Raw genomic sequence first — 8,581 nt, forward strand, 5'->3', positions numbered from 1 at the left:
AGCTAAAGAATCCTATTTCCTAAAATCTTCGACCAGGGTCAAGAACCCAAAGCTAGAAATTGCAGCGTCTGCCTCTAATGCATTTCCACAGATTATAGAGGTCTTTTTGTGGCCTCTACTTACCTACTTTCGTGAGAAAAGTGCAACTCTCAGAACACTAAATAAAAGATGGGGACTGAGGGATTATGCTTTATCCAGAAAAGGGAATTCTTTCTAGTAAATCTGTTAGCAGATTTAGAAAGAAAAAAGAAACACTTAAAATAATAAATATCATATTAGGGCTTGAGATTCATTTGTTTCGAATACTAGGCTACTCAGGAACTGGAGAAGCTCTAGACCTACTCAGCCCCCAGAAATGTCTGTTAGGCACCCTTCACTGAGCGATTGAGTCTGATGGCCCATGGCTCAGCTCCGTAACTCCAGACGGAGCTATACCATCGCTCTAGTCCACGTCCAAATCCATTTGCAAGTTTGATGAGTGCAGTGTCTGAACAGAAATTTACTTCCCGGAATACCAATAGAAAGAAAGCCAATCAATTATAGTAGAAAAACATGAAAGTAAATTCAGAACACACCACTAAGAACTCATGAAATAGAAGGTATCTTTGAAAGTATGGATTGTGGGAGCCAGATGTGTGACAGATACACTTTAAAAGTAGGTGGGCTGTATGAGTGGTTAAGAAATAGGCTTAAGAAGAACACAAAATATAAGAAGAATAAATGTGCAAACAAGAAAACTAAGACAAATAGATATTCTTCAGTAAAATGCATTGTGTTACAGAAAGTGCTTGGATTCCATTAAAAGTTATCCATCATTAAGGAAAAGCATTTCCCTGGGTGCTCACTTCTGCCCAAAGGAGTAGTGCATATGGGAATCACTTTCCTGCAGAAAAACAAAAACAAAACTAGAAAACGAGACAAGAAAATGAAGAAGATTCTTTAGGTGTTGACCAGAAGGAGCACAGCCTTGCAAACCCGAAGGAAAGGGGAGCAAATAGATGACCAAACACGTCTGTTTGCTCCCCAAAGGCAACATGGAGACTGCTGAAGATCAGCAAATGCACTTCCAGCCAGGAGCTCAGCGCGCTCAGGAGACAGACAGGTCCTGGCAGAGCCCAGCGCAACTGGTATTTGCAGCAAGCTACACAATGTAATAAGCCATGCATAGGGAAAGCTCCCCTGAAACGTACGGCATCATCTTTAGTCACTAACGTATTAGAAAAGCAAAACCAGCAGACACAGATGAGAAGCATGTGCGTGAAAAGTTCATGTCAGTTGTATGTTTCTCCTGCCTCCCTCCCTCCCTTCCTCTTTTCCTCCCTCCTTTCCTTTCCTTCCTCTCTTTCTTGCTTTATGATACTGGCCGTGGAAAACAGAGCCATCGTACTAAGCTTTATCACCATTTTTAATTTAAATTAATTATTTTTTAAAATTTTGGTCACGTGTCCTCACTAAATCACAAAGTTGTTCAGGCTAAGCTTGAACAAACTTGCAGCCCTCCTGCCTCTGCCTCCTAGGGAGCTGGGATTACAGGAGTGCACCAGTTTAGCATTTGTTTTCTTCATTTCTTCCAGCCATCCTAGCTTATTAATACAATCAAGCCAAATACCTGTACCAAAAAAAAAAAATCATCTGGTATTTGAGGGCTCAGCAGATAGGTGGGGAACAAATAAGAGTGAATCTCTTACCATCTAAATTTCTTTCTTAAAATGCACATATTGCTGGAATGAGTTTCTACTTTCTACCTTACCTGGTCTCCATGTGCTTTCCTCTGGGACATTTTACTTTTTTTGAGAAAAAAGTTCAAACAGCAATGCATTTGCTAGATAATAGTCATCTGGTGCCGATTCTTTATATTTTTAATCATGGCTTCAAAAAGTAACCTCTTCCTTAAGCTGAAATCTTTAAATTTTCCACTAATAGGAAAATTAATGTGCAATGTGGCTTATTTTAAATGTATTAAAAATATCAAATTATAACAAAAACATTCACATACTGAAATAGTGTGAGATTTATAATAGGGGTATAAAAATTGTATCTCAATACTGACTGAGTACTACTTATTTTTCAGAAAATGAGAATTATACATTTTTGGCTTTCCAGAAAACTTATCAACAATGAGAGTCTAGTCAGAAAAAATAATGTGGAATCTTTTCTTAGACCTCAATCACATGTGAACTAGCACAAATAATCAACAAGTGGTATCTTATCTTATTAAAAATCTTCTGCACAGCAAGAGAAACCACCAACACAGTGAAGAGACAACTCACAATGTGGGAAAAAATTTATAATCTGTTCCTCAAAGGACTACTATCTAGAATATACAAAGAATTTAAAAGAATCAGACCCCCCCAAATGTAAAGACCCAATACAAAAATGGGCATATGAAATGAAGAGACATTTCTCAAAGAAGTAAAAGTGGCAAATAAACATGAAAAAATGTTCACCATCACTGGGCATTTGAGAGATGCAAATGAAAACAACACTGAGATTCTACCTCACCCCACAAAGAATGGCTGCTATCAAGAAATCAACCAATAACAAATGCTGTCCAAGTTTTGGGAGAAAAAGAACACTTCTCCATAGTTGGTGGGAGTGCAGACTGGTGCAACCACTGTGGAAATCAATATGGAGACACCTAAAAAAAAAAAAAAAAAAAAAAAAAAAAAAAAAAAAAAAAAAAAAAAAAAAAAAAAAAAAAAAAAAAAAAAAAAAAAGGAATTGAGGTCCCATTTGACCCAGCAATTCCCCTGGAGGGTATCTTCCCAAAAGAATTGAAAGAATCACACCACAGTAATATATGCACACCTATGTTTATAGCAGCACAGTGTGTAATAGCCAAAATTTGGAAACAACCCAAATGCCCATCAGTTGGAAACTGGAAAAGAAGATGTGGTTTTTCTATAAAATGGAGCACTACTCAGCCATAAAGAATGGAAAATTAGAGATATTTGTAGCTAAATGGATGCACATTGAGGCCATACTCTTCAGTGAAATAAATAGGACATATGTGCAAATACTGAATAGTTTCTTTGGTGTGAGAAACTGAAAGTGTAAATAAGGATCAAAATGTATAATAATATGAAATAGCAAGAGAAAGTCCGAAAGGGAAGAGGGCATGGGACAGGGCGGCTAGGGGAAAGGAAAGAAGGGAAAGGAATGGTATGAAAAAAGAAAAGAATATAATGTGGAGAGTTAGGTCTGGAAACACATACAGGACTAAGAGCGATCAGATGACAAAGCTGTGATTAGAAGCCATCAGAGTTGTCCTCTGTGTCTCCAGGCTGATAGAGAGCTGTGCTTTGAAGGAGCCCTGACCAACAGGCTTGAGTGTTGTCCTCACTGCAGGTGATGACAGGGCTTGCGGCTCCCGCTACTTGGGCCATGCTGCTACATCAGGGCTCATCCTAAACTGATGTGGCTGCCACTGTGTCTTACCCCAGCAAGCTCAGCGGCATCGCACCATGACTATTTCCTTTGCTGCTGCATTTGCCTCGTGTGTCACTTACTTTGCCACTTGGATTATGAATTCTTCCACGTCAGATATGTGGGACTTTCTCTTCATTTCTGTACCCGTTCTGTAAAAGTAACAGTGATATCATTTAAATGTAATTTTATTAATTTCTGCTCAGTTTTTTCTAAGTTTGTTTAACATACTTTGTGAAATGTCATTCTTTTTGATGATAAAATATATAAAATTTTTATACACAGTCCACCAAACCTGCATATAGTACACACCTCAGGAAAAGAAAAACTTGTATAAATATATTAATACTAAATTTATTGAGACATCATGAGATTAATAGAAGTTACCCTTGTCTTAAACAATTATAAGAGGTGCTCAAGGTGGTGGCCATTCCCTTTCAGACATGTATTAGGTGCAAACTACTGCTTGGGTGAGCTCGGTCCATGGAGACCCCTGAACGTGCATTTTCAGTTTCTTCTCTAATGGCCGGCAGTGCAGTGCATTTTGCATGATACACGGTGTGCTGTAGGGTTCTCCAAGGGAGGGTAACATCATCTGTTGAAAAAACATCATACTATTTTTCTTCTCTTGAAGAGTGTATACGTTCTTTTTTGGAAGACTGTGTATATTAATATACAAATGTTTGTATTTTATCAAAATTACATTTGATCCAGTTTTCCAAAATGGAAATATTATCCTTGAAGTTTCATTATTTACATCTAAATAAATATACTTTATCTGTTTTCCAGGGGCATATAACACATACATATTATATATGAAATATTACCTATATGCATATCAGTTTAATGGACATGTTTATGTCAATATGTATGTGTAAGATCGATAACATTGTCAGATTTGAGATCGGTCATAAAACAAAGGTCAATATCTAAACTTTCCAGAGTCAAACGGTAATTGCTCACAGTTTCTGCACACACGTGCACACGTCACACAAGGATAGGTACCGTAAACAGTGAGCCATGCTGTAGCACTGCTAAACCAGCATCACATAGGATCACCTCTGCTCCCTGTTCAAAGGGCTGACTTACAATTTTAGATGCCAAATATCTATTTGGTTTATTAAGTATAATGAGCCACTTTTGCACTTTTTTTAAATTGATGATTATAGAGACTGCAGGTATGAGCTTATAAAGAGGTCCAGATACCAAGTTTTGGTATTGGAATGGAAATAGAATATTTGTTGGTGGAGCCTAATCAAAGAGATAATGGGTCAGTATCTGGTACTTTTTAAGTATTGGTTGTTAGCACACGATACTTTCAAAAATAATGTGTTTTTTTTTTCACATAAGGATCCTTTGTATTGAGTTTTATGCTAAGAGAAATGCATTTTAATAGAATTTCTTTTTATTGTTTTCAAAAACAAATATCTGCCAGTATAATCTGTATATAGATTGGAAGAACTAACATTGCTAAACTTAATTTTGTACCCCAAACCATGTACAGATTCAATCGAAGCCCTACTAAATCCCAGTGGTATGTTTTACAGAAATAGAGAAAACTCATACTAAAATGCATATGAAAACTCAAGGAACCTCAAAAAGCCAAAAGATTCCCTGAAGAGGAAACAAAGAGCTGGAGCACGCACACTTCCTGATTTCAGAAAACTCTACCGTGTTACAGTGCTCAAAATATGCGCGGTTGGCATAAAGACACACACAGTGAGCTCACAGACGAACCTCACATAAATGGTGTATGTCTCCGAAGAGTTCCAACCTCTTTCAGTGAAGGAAAGTGTGATGATAAAACTTGATATACACTTGCAGGAGAATAAACTAGAATCCTGAACTAATATGATATACAAAAATTATTTCATAGTGAATCTGCTATCTAAATATAAGACCTGACCTTATAAAACTTTTGGAATAAAACACAGGAAAAATGTTGAATTCCACACAATGTTGAATTCCTCAATGATACCTTGGCCATCAAAGGTGTAAGCCAGAACCAAATAGAAAAACTGGATATTATAGACTTATAAAACAAATAAAAAGAATTAATAGACACTAACAGACTAAAAGGCAATCCTTAAATGAAAGAAAAAATCAATTTATAATCTGATAAAAAATTAATATCTACACTGTATAAAGAACTCCACAGTTCAGCATTAAAACAAGCAAACTGATTCCAAAATGGTTTAAGGACTTAGACATTTGTTCAAATATTATAAAGCAGCCAATAAGGACATGAAAAATGCTGATGATCTTCAGCGATTAGCGAAATGCAAGTAAAAACGATGATAAGAAAATAAATCATACCTCAAAGAATGGCAGCTGTTGAAAATAAAATTTTAGTGAGGACACAGAGCTACCGGAAACCTTCTCTATCATGGCGGGAAGGTGACAGGGCCCACCATCCTGGAAAGTGCTATGACTATTTCTCCAAAAAAAAAAGACAGAAAAGATAGAGAAAGAGAGCAAGAAAGAAGGAAAGAAAGAAAGAAAGAAAAAGAAAGAAAGAAAGAAAAAGAAAGAAAGAAAGAAAGAAAGAAAGAGAGAGAGAAAGAAAGAAAGAAAAAGAAAAGAAAGAAAGAGAAAGAAAGAAAGAAAGGAGGGAGGGAGGAAAAGAGGGAGAAAAAGAGGAAGGAAGGAAAAGAAAAAAGAAAACTACCACATGATCCTGCCACTTGGCTTCTGGTTGTGTTTTCAAAAGTATTGAAAATATGATCTGTGAGTGATGTTTCTACACTGATGTTCACGTGGCATTACTTAGAGTAAACATAAAGAGTGAGAAACCTGTGACCTTCAATGGGGAATGAATAAACCAAAGGCAGTGCACACTTACAATGGCCTGTTGGTTACCCAGCCTCCACACGAAAGGGATGCTGGAACATGCTACAACACAGATCTAACTTGAGAACATCATGCTCGACGAAATAAGGCAGTCAAAAAATGACAAATCCTGTGTCATCCACTTAGATTAATTACCAGCAGTGCTCAAATTTAGAGGTTAAAAATTAGACGGCTGAGGAATGGAAAACTTCAGTGAAACTGAGTTTTGCATCAGTGAACATCTTTGTGAGATTACTTAATGCCATGGAAAAATAGCTTTTAAAATGGTCAAGATAGCAAATTTTACATTATATGTTCTTTACAATCAAAGCTAGGAAAATGCTGTTATTACTATATTGCATAATTTGAACAATTAAGAAAATGAAAACAATTTCAAAAAATGTAATGCTTGAAAATCTAAAGGAAAGAGAAAATAAATATCCCCCAGATTCTGAGAAGTCTTTCTCCATAGCAGAATGGAGGGGCTCCTTGGCTACTGCCAACAAATGGTACTAATTGAGTTGTCCCTACTAGTGTCTGTTAGAAATGGGCTCTTTCTTAAGAGAGTAAAGAACTGAAAAAGAAACTGGAGATCTCTGACATGTTAGTTATCTAACATGTAAAACAGTATAACCACACACTTAGGAACCCAAAACATCACCGGTCCCTCTCTCACCAGGTCTGTGGGGCAGAAGCCTCAGCATGGCCCAGGAAGGCTCTCTGCAACCAGGTCCAGCCAGGGCTGGCGTCTCATCTGAAAGCTTGAGTGGTGAGGGATTGGGTCAAGATTGCCGAAGAGGTGGACACTCACCTTTCCTTGCAGCTCTAAAATGACGAGTATCTTCTTGCTGGCTCTTGGTTCGAAGCCACCCTCAGCTCCTGCAGGATCCCCCAGTTCTCTGTCACATGGGCTCTTGTAAGGTGTTGGTTTGATTCTCCAAGCCAGCAAGTGAGTGAGAGACTCAAGGAAGACAGGCTCCACAATGACAAGAAAAGCAATGAAGAGATCCCTCCCCTCCTTATCTGCACCATCAGCCTTTGTCTGATTTGCTGGTGTGAGCTAAGTCACAAATCACGAGAAGATTGCACGCAAGGTATGAAGAACGGAACGTGGAAAGATGTGGACCAGCTTTAGACTCTGCTGACCACACACAGTGCATATGAGGTCCTGATTTGGCTGCTTCAGCTCCATGTGGGAGTCATTGCTAAAATGGCATTAGTCTTGGCTTCTTTGTTATCTCCTTGTAGTCCTGGCCAACATGAGACAATTATGCAGTTATTTACAAACCAATTAGACAACAAATTCTATTTCCAAGATTGGTCCATTTTAGGTAAGAATAAACTTTTCTCCCTCCATTATGTGATTAGTCACTTACATCTATATCTTTATTATTGTCAGTCAACATATATAGTATTTCTCCCATAAACATGTGCACTTCCAAAGGAGCTTTGATCTTATGTTTGCGTTGGTAAAAAGTCTTTTAAAATGAAGTAAGAGCATGTTTATATTTATCTGTAGAAAATTTCCCATTGAGTCTTATCTCTTCCCACTTTAGATCCTATTTCAGGCAAAATTTGCCATCCCAGTACTTTAAATGCATCTATCTGGTAACATCAATTTAAGAGGCAAATGCTCTATCAAATAATTTATAAAATGTTGCATTTTTCCTAGTCATTAAAACTGTTTGCATACAAAGCTAAAAATAAATGCAGTATCAATGGAATTCAGTAGATAGCATATGTTGTTTGCAAAACACCCACAGCTTTCATTATTTTGTCATGAACTCTGCTAAGAACCACTTTACCCCAGTGAAGGCCTTAGATTCCTCCTGCTTTTGGCAGCGAATCCAATTTGTGGTGCAAGTTGAAGAGCTTTCCCAATGCACACTCCTTTGTTTGGGGTTCTAAAGAGGCGAGCTCCAGCACAGAAAGCTCATTACTCCCGGTGTAAACAAGCAGCCTTGTTCTGAGATTCCCATGCAGCGTAATCATCAGTGTAAACACATGTACATCTAAGTCTTCAGTAAGCTCTTCTTTTTCCCCTCAAGGAATACAATTTGGTGTGTATTAAACTCCTGCCTTCCTGGATAGTATTGACGTTCAGCTTTAACAATTTCACCAGAGGTGCTATACGGCTTATTCAAAACTGGAAATCCTAACTTACATGGCACCTAATGATCTGAGGCCATGAAACATTCCCAATGAAGTAAAGTCTAAGTTTTCAGATATTTAAGAAGTCATAGAAAATGAAGACAAACATTTAGGCTATGATGAAAAATTCAGAAAAAGGAATGAAGGAAGGAAGAAAGGAAGAAAAACAGAAAGA

The sequence above is a fragment of the Fukomys damarensis genome, unplaced genomic scaffold (assembly GCF_012274545.1).
Source record: "Fukomys damarensis isolate Sample0158 unplaced genomic scaffold, DMR_v1.0_HiC HiC_scaffold_6, whole genome shotgun sequence".
NCBI classification, from domain to species: Eukaryota; Metazoa; Chordata; class Mammalia; order Rodentia; family Bathyergidae; genus Fukomys; species Fukomys damarensis.